The following is a 15,803-nucleotide window of genomic DNA, read 5'->3' as shown; positions in this document are numbered from 1 at the left end:
CTTCCTCCACTTGCTGCCAGGTCACACCTCTCCTTTCAACAGATATTCTCACTCCCATTTTCCACCGTGTTCTTGGGCGCCCTCGAGGTGTAAAAGAACCAAATTGTCCTCCGCCTGGGGTAACTGTGCGCCTTGGCGCCTTGAGCTGCTGATCCCTGAATTAGGGAGGCGAAATGATTCGAATCCATTTGCTGGTAACCTTGAAAGTGGTTTTCTGTGACTTCCCATTTTCAATTTAAGTTAATCCTGTACTATAGACCATAGCAAATTCCTACCGAGTTCCTTTCTTTTCTAACGGATTCAAAATCCCTTAAAAACGCAGCCTCTCCACTTAAATGAGAAGATCTGAGTCGAAGGTGGGCCGAGCATTCCTTTGGAAACTCTCAGCACTAAAAACTATATCTACGTTGGAAGGACGCTAGCCATTGTCATTTCGTAGTATTTATCTGTGCATAAAGATGGATCACTTGTAGAATGTTGATATATCATGTTCTGCTACAAGAACTATGGTCTGCTGTGAAATGTATTATTCGTAATTTTCTTGGAACAGTGAGTCCAGTCGTCACAACCCAAACGTATTTGTAAATAAAAGTCACATAAACGATAACTATACTGTACATCATAGAGGAGTTTATTAGCATCGAGGACTTTATAATCACATTATCATGGATTAATACAAACTCGTTTATGAGGTCGCACACATTAGAAGTGTAGCTGAAATTAATGAGTGAATCAATGTTAAGATTCCAAAACTGTAGCTTGTAGTATTTGTGTATTCCGTTTTGTTTTATAAATAAATACAGTTGCTATACTTCCAAGTGAATTATTGAAATAATAGTTTAAAAGAAAATGATGACTTAGGGAAATTGAAGAAGTTGAATGAAATGAAAGACACTTTAAAATTTTTTGACACTGAATTGAAGGGCTTGGGATGCTTTGATGTGGTGAAGAAATTCTGACTTGGTTTCAGATAACTCATAAATTTAAATTCAAGACTGTAGTACGAGAAAGATGGCTATTGTCAAGAGTGTTGAACCCATGTAACTTAACAAGCTATTCAACGCAACGTTTAGATTCTTAGATTCTTTTGGTTGTGATAATGAACCTTATATTAGAAGTGGTGTTGTGTTAGCACAGACACAATTGCTTAAGTTTGTAGACCTAATACTATTTGTATGAAAGCCTCCCAAAAGCAAATTACAGGCACAAAACTAATAAGTAAATGACTGTGTTTGCAGAATAAAATGAAAAACATGAGCATCTGTAAGGTGCTCTTTAACAAATTGGACCCATCTTTGACAAAATATTGACTATATCCTTGTTCCTGATAACAGAGACTATAATTGGTTCTGCCAATCTTCTAATAGATAAGAGGAGTAGCTACCGCAGAACCTACGAAATAAATAATTTTGGAGAGGATCTTTTAAAAGTTCTGCAACTATGTGCAGCAAGATGGCTTCCAATCGAGAGTGCTGTGACTAGGATATTACAATGGGTTGAATTTAAGCTGCATTTCTCTCTCTCAGAATCAAAATACAACTGCTACACTGCTGATTTTCTACATTCAATGTATGCTGATGATAAAAACAGAGTGTATTTAATATATCTCAAATATCTCCTTGAACAGATGCAAGCAGCTGTTAAACAGTTCGAGGGCGACATAGTAGTTCCAACCAGACTCCTTAAAAATCTGTTAAACCTTCTGATGGCTATATGCAACAAAGTGCTGATGCTTTGATCAAGAATAGACATTACTAACTGTGATATTGAAGGACACATCAATCCTTCACCATATATTGGAGACAAATTGTAAAAGGAAATAAAGGAATTGAAACTCGATACAGAAGAAGAACGATGACTTAGAAAAAGGTGTACAGATTTTACTGTTGAACTCGCAAAACAGTTACAGCAGCGTCTTCCTTATAAGTGAAAACACTGGAGATAATGTCTCAATTCAGTGTCCAAGAAACACTGAAAGAACACAAAACCATGAAAATTACAGAACTGGCAGAGGTTTTTGGTTTTCAAACAGGTGACACTGACAGAATTGTTGACCAGTGGTGAAATATCTCTCACCAAACAAGGAACAACAAATAAGGTACAGTGGCATTTTGGGCTGAAGCATTACAGATTTGAGATGCAGCAGGTTTAAATCCAATGAAGGACTTGTGTAATCTGGCTGTGGCAGTGTTATCTTTACCTTACATAATGCCGAAGTGGAAAGGGTGTTCAGTGCAATGAACATAGTGAAAACCAAATTGCGGAAGCGAATGGGGTTTAACACTTTAAATGCCTTGTTGACAGTAAGATATGGATTATAAAGAAGGAACAAAAATTGCAACGATTGTGAACTCCTAGAAGATTTGGTGAAAACAGTTGGTTCCTATGCTGTACACAGGGTTTACCATAATTAATGGCGTAAACGCATGCAGTTGAAAGTACACGATACTGGAAGCGGAAAAGTCTCACAAGGAGACGGCACGACCGTGGCGTCGGGGATTTGTCCGAAATTTTGTGTGGTGAAAGAGGACCCCTAACACCTCACCTGGTTAAAATATTAGGACGCACTACCCGGGAAAAATCGATCCAAAATTTCTTAGGTGCCTTATAAACGTAAAATGTTAGTTTACTGCCGGGCCGCCGTCTGACCTAGGTGTTTTGTGCCGGCACGGTAGCTCAACGAGCCGGCACGGTAGCTCAGCGTGTTCGGTCAGAGGGCTGGTTGGCCCCTGTAATAAAAAACGATCAACAACGAACAAATTGAAAAAAAAAGCGTGTTTCAGTCAGAGGGTCAGCTCCCTCTGTGATAAAAAAAACTGAGTTAATCGATCAACAACGAACTTAATCGGAGAGGTCTAGGGTTCGATTCCTGCTACTACATTTTTTTCTTCTATTTCATTTTCTTTGGTTATTCCAACAATTATTCAGAAAGTTTCCCAAACCTACATTATCTTTAACAAATTAGTTACAGTATTGAATAAAAATTATTTTCTTTTTGTCCAACAACACAATTCATGGCGGTAGGTTTTCCATTTTTCATTGTAAAGTATATGAGGAGAAACATTGCCTTTTTAATCAGAATAACAAAGTCGATTGGGAAACATCCAATGTTTATAAACATAATAATTATAAACAAGAACCGCAGTGGTAATTATCGTAAAAACAAACGAAGCAATAATTTTTGCGACTTCTTGCGCAACATATAAAAGCGGATTTTTTACGATCACAGGGCGTTTGCAATAAATCTGTACAAAAACATGCCCCATTAACATTTACGAAAATGTTTCGAGTTTCTGATAATTTTGAGGCAAACCAGGCATATTGAATCATGTCTCGGAATATTGATGGTGAATTATAGAATGAATTTTTATAAAATCTTCCCGGGAATTAATTCCACGATTCTCCTGTAACAATGCACTGCAATTTTGCAAGCAACAGAAAAAAAAGGTGCACAAGGAGGAATCGAACCCGAGACCTCTGGCGTAAAGGTGCGAACGCTAACCATGTAGACCAGACGGCGGCTCGGAAATGGGCTAACATTTTATACTCATAAGACACCTAAGAAACTTTGGATCGATTTTTCTCGGGATTTTCCGAGTAGTGCGTCCTAATATTTTAACCATTTCAGGTGTTACGGGTCCTCTTCCACCACACAAAATTTCGGACAAATCCACAACCCCACGGTCGTGCTGTCTCCTTGTCAGTAAACATAGGGTCGAAAATGCATACCTTAAGAGCTACGAGCAATTTTTCATCTTCGATACAGTGAAACAAATCTCTTCTTCATCAAGTTCTTTGCTTTCCATATTTTGGGAACTGGTAATATGGACCAAAACAAGAAAAAAAGCCCAGTAAACATGTGCTCTAAAATCCATTCCATAAGAGCTATGAGCACTTGTTCATCTTTGCTACTTTGAAACACAACTCTTCTAATGATCAAGTGCACGTAACTTTTGAGGCACGCGTTTCAGAGCAAATGTTTGCTGAACATGTTTTTCTTATTTTGGTCCATGCTACCACTTGCCAATATAAGAAAAGCAAAGAACTAGCAGTAGAAGAGATTTGTTTCACTGTATCGAAGATGAAAAATTGCTCGTAGCTCTTAAGGTACGCATTTTCGACCCTATGTTTACTGAGACTTTTTTGCTTCTAGTATCGTGTACTTTCAACTGTATGCGTTTACGCCATTAATTGTGATACAACCTGTATAACTTCAGTCTGTAGCGCAGAGATTGCTCATTTGTTTTGTTTCGAAATCAACCGTCCGTTCGTTTAGGAAGCCAGTCAGTCAGGCTCCAGCTCTCGGCTGGTATACAACTATGATATACGAGCTAATATACGAGTATGAGTACAACTGCAGAGCAGTAAGTTAAGTGTTTATCTTTGTGTTTCTTTCGTAGTATATTTAATAAATTTCGCGTGTGTTTCGCTGTTTAAGGAGTTTAATTTAGCGTTTTTTAAGTGTAAATTCATTCAGTCTGTAGTGCGATAGTTGCTCACTGAACAGCCATATACGTAGCTCATTAACGCATCAGCTTCCATTGGTGACGCATCAGGATGGTAGCAAGTTACATATCTAGAACTGTCTGCTTTTATAGTTCACTTCTTCCGTTAGTCTTGCTAGGATGGCTGGGATGTGTGCATGCTGTGATGGGACGCAGGAGGAGCTGGCCGCTGTTCACAAACAGCTGAATATACTTTTGGCTACGGCCAGTCATCTTCAGTCTGCTGCCTTGGGGTGCAGCGGTGGCAGAGAATCTGGCACGTTGCATGGGACACCTTGTTTTGCTCACGGGCTCTGCTTCCGAGGCACCTCCTAGTACACCTGATGCGGTGGGTCCGCCCTTACAACAGTGTGAGTGGCGGTGGTAACGCGTTCGCGTCGCTCGAGGCGAAGGGCCAATGTGTAAACTGGCCGCTTGGCCTCGGCTATTCACCCTGTGAATGGACAGGTGGCCGCTCCTCTAGCAGGGCCCGAGCAGGCACAAAGGTTGGAGGGGGGGGGGGGGGGAGTTTACTAGTTATTGGGAGCTCCAATTTTAGGCATATTATGGAGCCCCTTAGGTAGATAACATTCAAGGCTTCAAGAAAGCCAACGATAGCTCAGTATGTCAACCAGCAGGCCTCATCTGAGATGTGGAGGCGGCCTTGCCTGTGGCTATCGAGCATGCATGGTGCAGTCGTCTGGATGCTGTGCACCAACGCCGCCTGTGGAACGGGTTCTGAGATGATCCTCAATTCACATAGGCGGTTGGTGGAGGTGATGAAGACTGATGGCCTCAAGCGCGAAGTGCAAGCAGAGCTCGCAATTTGCAACATCATTCCCAGAGTTGATAGGGGTCCTTTGGTTTGGAGCCGAGTGGAGGGCTCAACCAAAGGCTTCGTCGACTCTGTGATGATCTTGGCTGCAGATTTCTAGACGTACGTTATCGTGTGGGGATTTGTAGGACTCCCCTTGATAGGTCAGGGGTGCACTACACACAGGAAGCAGCTGCTCGGGTAGCAGAATACTTGTGGAGTGCACATAGGGCTTTTTAGGGTAGGCTTAGTTTGAGGTGCTCTGATGAACACTTGCCAGTCGATATGCAGCAAGGAAAGTCAAATGGCGTTCAAAATAAAGACACTTCGTTTGTCACAATTTTATCAGTAAACTGTCGAAGTATTCGTAATAAAGTTCCCGAATTACTATCCTCCAGCAAAGTTCTCGCTCTCAAATTATTCTTGGGACTGACATCTGGCTGAAACCCGAAGTGGAAAGCTCTGAGATACTTAGCGAATCGTGGAAAGTATATCGGAAAAACAGATTAGAGGCCATAGGGGGGGGGGGGGGGGGCTCATTGCAGTTGACAAAAATATGATCTCTATTGAGGTCGAAGCAGGGTGTTTCATTGAGGTTATCCGGTCGCGTATAACAGGTGTAGGTGAAACCAAGTTAAGTTTTGGATGTTTTTATCGGACACCTGATTCTGCTGTGACAGTTCTAGAGTCATTCAAAGAAAGTCTACGGTCGATAGCGCGTAAATACCCACATCACGCAATGTTAGTTGGAGGCTACTTTAACTCGCCGATTATAGACTGGGATTTCTATGGATTCGTTGCGGGGGGTACTGACACAGTATCATGCGAAATGCTTTTGAACACGTTTTCTGAAAATTATCTTGAGCAGCTAGCTCGGCAGCCCACACACAATGGAAATATTTTAAGAGCTTGTAGCACAGAATAGGTCGGACCTTATCGACAATGTCAGTACAGAAACGGGGATTAGCGATCATGATGTCATTATAGCAAATGTGAATACCAAAGTTAATAAATCAGTCAAGAAGGCTAAGAGAGTGTTTCCGGTGGAAAGAGCAGACAGGCAGTTATTAGCATCTCACTTTGACAGTGAACTGGCATCACATAGTTCCAGTAACATGGATGTAGAGGAATTATGGACAAAGTTTAAGCAGATTGTAAATCGTGGTCTGGAGAGTAATGTGCCTAGTAAGTGGACAGAGGATGGATAAGACTCATTATGCTTTCACAACGAAATTCGGCGGATACTCAGGAAGCAGAGGCTGTTGCACTCTCGGTTCAAAAGGGAATACACAAATGACAAAAGCAAAGGTTAGTAGAAGTTAGTGCGTCTGTGAAAAGATCTATGCGCGAAGCATACGACAACTACCACCTTCACATCTTAGCAAAAGATCTGGCAGAGGACCCGAGAAAATTCTGGTCCTATGTAACATCACTAAGCGGGTCTAAGACTTCCATTCAGTCCCTTGTTGACCAGTCTGGTGTGGCAGTTGAAGATAGCAAAACAAAAGCCGAAGTTTTAAATTTTACGTTCAAGAAATCGTTCACACAGGAGAATCGTACAAACATACCGTCATCTGAACTCCAGTATGGACGGCGTAGTAAATAAGCATACCTTGCGTAGAGAAACAACTGAAAGATTTGAAAGCAAATAAATCACCAGGTCCAGGTGGAATCCCAGTTCTGTTTTGCAAAGAGTATTCTATGCCATTGGTCCCTTGCCTAGCTTGCATTTATCGTGAATCTCTCGCCCAGCACGAAGTCCCAAGCGACTAGAAAAATAAAGCGCAGGTGACTCCAGTATAAAAGGAAGGGTAAAATAGTGGACCCCTAAAATTACAGGCCAATATCCCTAGCTTATGTTTGCTGCAGAATCCATGAACATATTCTCAGTTCGAATACAATAAACTTTCTTGAGACTGAGAAGCTTATGACCACGAATCAGCATGGTTTTAGAAAGCATCGCTCGTGCGGAACTCAGCTTGCCCTTTTCTCATATGACATACTGCGAACGATGGGTGAAAGGCTACAGACTGGTTCCATATTTATAGATTTCCGGAAAGCATTTGACACGGTGCCCCACTGCATGCTGTTAATGAAGGTACGACCATATGGAATAAGTTCACAGATATGTGAGTGACTTGAGGACTTCTTAAATAATAGAACCCAGTATGTTGTCCTTGACGGCGAATGTTCATCAGAGAGAAGGGTATCGTGAGGAGTGCCCAGGGAAGTGTGATAGGACGGCTGTTGTTCTCTACATGTATAAATGTTTTGGTGGACAGGGTGGGCAGCAATCTGCGGTTGTTTGCTGATGATGCCGTGGTTTACGGTAAGGTGTCGAAGTTGGGTGACTCTAGGAAGATACAAGACGACTTAGACAAAATTTCCAGTTGATGTGATGAATGGCAGCTAGACTTAAAAGTGAAAAAATGGAAGTTAATGTGAATGAGTAGGAATATCAGACCTGTAATGTTCGGATACAGTATTACTAGTGTCCTGCTTGACGCAGTCAAGTCGTTTAAATATCTGGGCGTAACGTTGTAAAGCGATATGCAGTGGAACAAGCACGTAAGAACAGTGATAGGGAAGGCGAATGGTCGACTTCGGTTAATCGGAAGAATTTTAGGAAAGAGTGGTTCACTTGTAAAGGAGATCGCATGTAGGACACTGGTGCGAACTATTCATCAGTACTGCTCAAATGTCTTGGATCCGTACCAGGACGGATTGAAGGAAGACATCGAAACAGTTCAGAAACGGGCTACTAGACTTGTTACCGGTAGGTTCGAGCAACACATAAGTGTTATGGAGATGCTTCGGGAACTCAAATGGAAATTCCTGGAGGGAAGGCGACGTTCTTTTCAAGAAACTTAAGAGAACCGGCGTTTGAAGCTGACTGCAGAACGATTGTACTGTTGGAAACAATACATTACGTGCAGGGACAACGAAGATAAGATACGAGAAATTAGGGCCCATACGGAGGCAAATAGACAGTCGTCTTTTCCTCGCTCTATTTACGAGAGGAACAGGAAAGGAAATGACAGGTAGGGGTATAGGGTACCCTCCGCCACGCACCGTATGGTGGCTTGCGGAGGATCTATGTACCTGTAGATGCAGATGTAGAAAAGCAACCTGCCGTCAACTTGTGCGGCAGCAGAAGAAGATGAAATAGAAACATTTTCAGACTACGAACAGGTGAGCGTTAATTGAATGGTAGTATTAAAAATTGCGTTTCCAGATAGAGCCAAGATCAGCAACTGACAAACTACGTTAGTCTACTAGAGAGGTGTACAGTAACAAATATCTAATAATACGAACGGAATACATTGCTGTATAAACCGGTGCTGGAGAGATTTTATTTCTCGATACACTCTGCTAGCGGAATATCGTTCCCTGATTGGCTGTCAAACTCGCGCGTTGTACAGACTGCAAGTTTTCACGGCTATACGATTCGGAAAACTATTTTGCACGTACTGTAGTAAGATACGTGTACAAGTTGAAAATAGTTACAATTAGCTCGTGACATTTTAATCTAGTCGCAGTTCTCCAGTGTATTTGCAGAAAAGTAAAAGATTTGGCACCTGGTGTCTTAAGAAATAAATTTACAGTAATCTGTGCAACTTGACATTTTTCCTTGCAGCATAATAGTAAGTATGTCTGCTGACAGGCTTTATGGGTAAAATAAATTCACGAAGAGAATTTTTGATAGTTAAGGAACTTATCGATCAATCATTAGACAAAGGAGTAAATAAAACACTACGACAGAAGCTAGGCGGAACATTTACTGTCGACGTCTTGTCACTCTTTTCGCTTACTTTAGGATTATAGCTATAGATGTTAATGATGTATTATAGGCTGTTGCTTTATACATTACAATTAATTCTGTTTAATTTCTAAATGATTTTCATTTTTTAAAACATAAACATTATTGCACGAGAATTGTGGTTTGTTGGCGTAACGTGATAGAAGTTAGGGATGTTGATTCACTCTGCTCTGAAATAGTAAGGGCAATCTGAACTTCGATCGAGATGGGACCCACCGCTATACAAAAAAATTCTTTGCTCTTAGGTGCGTGTTATGTGAAATGTGAATCAATTATGCATACTCTGAAGAAAAATTACTACGCTGCTCAACAAATGAGTATTATGAAACCGTTTTCCACAGCATCACCCATTTATTTGTAATTCATATACATTTCAACTGTGCCAGAAATGATGATAATGAACAGATTTTTCCATCACTTCTTAATACAACACTGATCGAAACTTTCACCGTGGTCTGATGTAATGAAATTGCTTGTGTTGCATTTGGTTTACTTCAACGCAATTATTATTGTAAAACATTCTGACGCCTTTTTTAGCGCCTGTGAGTTCAGAGATGACTTTTTTCTAGCGACTTGTGATTCATTTTTAGTACAAAGTTGTGTCATCGAGTTGGCAACACTGGTAACGTTTATGTAAATAAATGCACGTTAGGGTCACAACGTCACATTGATTTTCTGCATATAGGAATTTTGACGTTAGGGAGAGTTCGCGCTTACTTGCATGGTATATGGTAACAGGAAAGGTGAACAAAATGTTGCAAAATTTGTATAATTACAGTGGGGCGGATGGAACGGCTACATTTTGTTGGTTAGTATGACTCTTATAAAATTCTGTGCTAAAGTAACATGGCAACGACTTAATCTGCTCACAAAAGGCTGGTCAAATGTAAATACTGAATAAAGTTTTAATTGAAAGGAGTCCTTAAGTTTGGTGTTTTCACGTATCCATACAGAACACTCACACCAAGTTAATTTCATCAGTATTAATTTGTATATGCCAAGCAGCACATATTTTAATGTACTCATGAAATAATGTCTATATTATCAATAGTTAAATTTCATGAATTATAGTTCCCCGTATCAAGAAACTCAGATGATTGATATTGTGTGAATATACATGGCATCACACTTACTGGGTGAACAGAAGTGAATGTTATGGTGTGGATGGAATATTCGAATAATAAGGATGTTTTGAATGTAATTCTGCTGTCTACCAAGTGTTTGAAATTCGATTTAAGCTGTGTGATTATGACAATTATGGGGACACACAATTGGTAACTTAACATAGAAATTAGTGGAAGTTTATGTATGGCTTGTTAGAGATAATCTTATCTTGTTAGATGACCTGGTCAAGGTTCTGTGATGGTATGTGATTCGTGGAGCAGCTGCTGTACAATGAGTTACCATCAAATGGTGAACATTTTATTTGCATACGATAGTGGCATGATGCAATAAAGTAATCAAAATGTCTCATGGTTTCTGTGTGCCAACCAATGATCAGCAACATTTTTGTAAACATAATAGAAACTAGTGCTGATATTGGTTCATTTTTGTGTGAAACCATTTGTTGTGAACATAGCGCCATGTGTACGCATTTTTAGGATTTCTGTTCTATTGTAGACATATACTATGATATAAAGTAGTGTGTTCATAGTACATAAAATGTCTCCAAATGTGTATTGCAACTTGTATTTGAATTATGTTACTGGAGTCTCTTTGCCAGAAGAGTTTATTTTGGCCTCGAGCAAAAGACTGACAGTATGGATCAATAAAAAAGAAACCTAAAACTATGCATGGAAATAACTGATTTATAAAACCAGTGTCAGTATTTCTTTGCTGTCTAAGTACTGCAGAACACTGTAAATCTCATGGATGGAAACTTGCAAATTCTTATATGTGCAAGGCAATGGATATTTGAATATTTGAGGTGATGCATATGTCTCATAATTTATTTAGGATAGTTTTCTTTTTTTTATATATAAATCTTAATAGACTTTTTAAGAATTATGTAGTATTTGATACCACATTGTTATTTGCACATTAGAAAGTTATCTACTTGAAACCCAGATATAAATACTGAGTTATTAGTCATGTAACAAATTTAAACGTCAAAGTACAGAATATTTATTGCACCATATATGTTGACAGTGTGAAAAGATGACTGAGAGGTATGAAATAAAATGGAGAAAGAATTTCCTAGTCTTATATTTGAAAGGTTGATGCTGCAGGTTTCTGGCTAAAGTTGTGTGAGTTGGTTAAGCAAGAAATCTGGTTGTGGTAACAAATTGATCAATTACGAAACCTAATGTTTAAATGCAAGGGTGGGGGGGAGGGGTGTCCAATACAAAACTGTTACCATGTTGTTATTATCTTTTTAACTGAAGAAGAAGGAAAATGATTTTCAAGTAGACTTTGTTTTTAATTATTTTACACTTGTTAATTTCCAACTTATTTTTATAGGCCACTTAAATTTTTTAATGCTTGTATAAGTAAATAGATTTAAACCCTGGTGAATCTTGGGGATTGTGACTTGGTGGTGCTTTCACTTTATCATTGCTTTATCTGTATCAGGAAAAACAGTTTAGAGATGATTCAGATTTCATTTTACAATGTAAGCCCCTGTAATTGATTGGATAGGTGTGCGGATGTGCTGGGGAAAACGAGGGCTGTCTAACCTCTGTACAACTTCCAACCAATGTATACACTAACATGTACAGTTGAGTGTTTTAACTGTCAAACTACTAGGAATGGGTAGTGCACACTAAAAACAACATTGTGATCTTCCCAACCTAAAGGCTCCTGTAAATCGCCAAATAGTTTGTCCAATTTTATTATGTTTGCTAAATATTTGATCGCGTACGGTGTTGTTCGATGTGTTTGTAAGACATAAAGCATGTTTGATCTATTTGCCAGGAATTAGTATTGAAGGAAAATATGACAAGATCTACAAACATTGTGTTGTTTTACTGCATATGTTTGATGACAAATAATTTAATTACAACTGTTCTCACTGTATCATGAGTTTCCCAACTATGGAAACTACGATCAAGGATAAAAACAAAACAGCACTGGTAATTACCAAAATGGTAGATGTGTCAACTGTCCCAAATATACATAATGCAAGAAGTGGTTAAGAAGAAAATTGGTATTCTATCCCAGCGTACAAGTGAGAGTGTAATAAAATAAGAAAAATAAAAGTTCTCCAGTTCTTTCAAGTAAGATGGAGGATATAGGTTCCTACATTGTGGTGTTTTAATGAACTGTCATTAGAGGGCCAAATAGAAGAGAATAAATTTACTGACACATGTGTCCTCTTTTTCAGTGTTTGGGTGAAGTGACTGGGATCTTCAATGCCGAGTCGTGTAATTGCGAAAATCGATCCCCCATGACCATCATGGATTTTGCTGAAATTTTGTGTGAATGTTTGACATGTTCCCAGTGAACATTGGTAAACTTTCACTTTCGCCAATTTAATAATTGCTGGGATATAGTCATTTGTTTGACCCCATAGCACAACTGTCAAGAGCTCTGATGAGTGTTTGGCAACTTTGAGACATAGTATCTCCAGCAGTATTTTCTTGAAAGAAACAAAGCCAGCCATTGTTACCGAGCGGTTCTATGTGCTTCAGTCTGGAACTGCACAACCGCTACGGTGGCAGGTTCGAGTCCTGCCTCGGGCATGGATGTGTGTGATGTCCTTAGGTGAGCTATGTTTAAGTAGTTCTATGCTCTAGGGGACTGATGACCTCAGTTGTTAAGTCCCATAGTGCTCAGAGCCATCTGAAAGAAACAAAACTTAGGTAATCGTGTACAACTTTTTGTACTCCCATAAGCAAAATAATAAAAAACTTCCCCTGAACTCTCTGGGTAAGGATCATTTGAAGCAAAGTTGGCCAAAAAATAGACACTCGAAGAAATGTTATGATTACTTTTTTTGTATCTCCAGAAGTAATTGCATGATACACCTGAAACTTTGCACTTAATAACTTGCCAATGCAGGGTCTTAGAATATAAATTTTCATTCTTCTACTGCTTTCCAATACTGTACAAATTGAGGGCAGATTTGACAACTTTTCTGAAAATGCCTAAAATAGCTATTTTTGGCCCACATTTATAAAAAAAAAGTCTTCTTCAAACTCTTTTTAAACTGGAGTCATTAGAAAGACCATGTTCTAAACCAACTAAAAAGGTATATTTGGTTTTGCACTGTGAGCATATGAGGCTCTAGAAAAGAATGACAAAGTGAATTTGCATTGAAAATAGGCCTGTATTCCTCTGGTACTCAGATTAAATATGATATCTGTTATGAAGTTCCAAAATTGTTTAATACTCTCTGAGGAAGAATATATAAAGAGTTTTGATGACTAGGAAATAAGCTGGAGTCAGAAAAACTACTAGTAAATAGTTTTTTTAGCATCCGGCCCTACAAAATTGTTTTTATAAAAATGAGGAGTCCAATAAAAACAATAGTTTTCTCTTTTGTTGATGTAATAATTTGAGGTAATCACACTCTAAAAGTGTCAATTTTGTTTTTAGCAGAATTTCTTTCCTAACAAAACCATCAGTGACATAATCTGGCCGGAAGTATAGTTGTATGGTTTTCCTCATGGCATTCTGCAGCAAATTAATGAAATCTGTAAAAAATTCAAGTAGCTTCATGTAGACATAAGCTTAGGATTGTAAAAGAGACTGCTTCTAGCTTTGGCCTCTGACTCTTATAGAAACCGCATAATCAGCTTGGGAACCTGTGATAAAGAAACTCACCCATGGCTGCTGCTGCCAGCTGTCGGATGTGGCCCCTGTGGTGATGTAGGTACTGGTTTTCTCACTTTAAAAGAAGCCAGCAGTTGTTAAGTCATCATGGACCGTACCAACATATTTCTACATTTTTTCATGTGTAGACTAATGTTCTACATTGACTGCAAACTATACTAATACAAGGTATACTGTACCTTAAACATGAATAGAATTGCACAATAAAGACATACTGATAATTCTCTATAACATGAGTCTATTCCAAAAAGTGTGAGGAAGAATTCTGTAAACTTCACCAAAATCTACGCAATGTGACAGTGGTGTTAAACCTGCAGACCATTTGTATGATGTGTGCTGCAGCTGTTATGAAACAGTTTTGCTACCATGATCTCCACTGTCCTGATAATGAACAGTTAAATCATGAAGTTTATAACCAATTTGATTCTGTAGTTATAATAGAAGAGCAGACCGAAATATATCATATTATTCAGACTTTCTCACTTTCTAGTCATGATTTTGATATTACCTTGCCCAGAGAGTACTAAACAACTATAGTGTGTGACAGTTTTTGAAAAATGAACTTCGCCCTCAATTTGTTAACTATTGGAAAGCAGTAGGAGGATGAAATTGTAAATTCTAAGACCTTGAGTTGGTAAATTATGACGTGCCAAGTTTCAGGTTTTTTCCCCGCAATTACTTCCGGAGATACAAAAAACTAAACTTCCCTTTTTTATTTCTTTCTTTTTCTTTTTTTTTTTTTTTTTTTTTTTTTTTTAAATATCTGTTTTTCAGCTGACTTTGCTTGAAATTGTCCATATGCAGATAGGTCAGGAATTCTGTATTATTTCGCTTACAAGAACGGAAAGATGCCAGATAACCTAGTTTTGTTTCTTTCAAGAAAATATTATCAGAGATGTTATGTCTCAGTTACTGAAAATTATCGGGTGCACTATTGATAGCTGCACTATGGCGTCAAACAAATCACTGTATCTCCGGAAGTGTTTAACTAATGATCATGAAAAAATACCAATGTTCATTGGAAGTATGTGCAATTGTTCATACAAGATTTCACCAAAATCCTTGATGGTCATGAAGGAACCTCTAAACCAATTGGCCTGGATTGACCCAACTCTAAACAAGTTTCACTTTCCATTTGCTGATTCTTCTTCTTATTCTGACAAAATGCCAGAGTCAATGTTAGAAATGCTGCATCTGCATTTGTAGCCAGCCCCACTAGTGGCAAAATACAGTATAACAATGTCTGTTTCAAAAAGTGAGGTTAAAGAGTCGAACTTTGTTGGTAAATGTACAGGCTTGTTCCATAAATCCATGGCTAGGTAAGAGCAAATTTGACAAAAAAGTTTGTTCACAAGGGCCTTAACATTGACTTTGGGCTACAGCACAGATCAGTCTGTCATCACAACTGTGATCTAAAGAAATAACTTATTTTTATTTTGTTCATTTGGACGATATTTGATTTAATACATTGTGAACATGGCGTATGGGACATTCCCTTCACATGTTACTGTACAAATGACAAATCCAACATTGATAGACAGCTGTTTGTGCCCTCATTTTCGAATTTTACTGTTAGTTCATGGTTGACTCCAACTGTCGGATTGCCTCTTAACAATGTTGTTTTTGTAGTTATAAAAGTTACTTCACCAGGCTCGTTCTGCTAGATTGCCATTAGAGCTTGTAGAAAACTGTATTACATACTTTGACGTGGAGACATTTGCACGTGTTTAATTCATATATTTGTTTTATTTAAACTACTCTTGCATTTGTATTGTGTAAATTTGATGATTACAAAACATGGAAGGTCTGATAATAGGCATGTAATTACATTGTGACTTTGTTTATAAATTGCCATTTGGTAGCATTGAAATATGCTATATGCCTTATTTTTGATTATTTTTTTTAGAATATG

The 15,803-nt window shown here is 38.6% G+C and overlaps 1 protein-coding gene across 1 annotated transcript in view; it reads left to right on the top strand.

The window, feature by feature from the left end:
• The window catches only part of LOC126249574 (intracellular coagulation inhibitor 3-like), a 200,968-nt gene that overhangs the window by 149,138 nt on the left and 36,027 nt on the right, over nucleotides 1–15,803 (top strand). The gene's annotated exons all lie outside the window — the stretch shown is intronic.

This window comes from Schistocerca nitens, chromosome 3, assembly GCF_023898315.1.
Source record: "Schistocerca nitens isolate TAMUIC-IGC-003100 chromosome 3, iqSchNite1.1, whole genome shotgun sequence".
Taxonomy (NCBI): Eukaryota; Metazoa; Arthropoda; class Insecta; order Orthoptera; family Acrididae; genus Schistocerca; species Schistocerca nitens.
The sequence above is the reverse complement of the archived record's forward strand: the minus strand, read 5'-3'. Positions and strand labels throughout refer to the sequence as shown.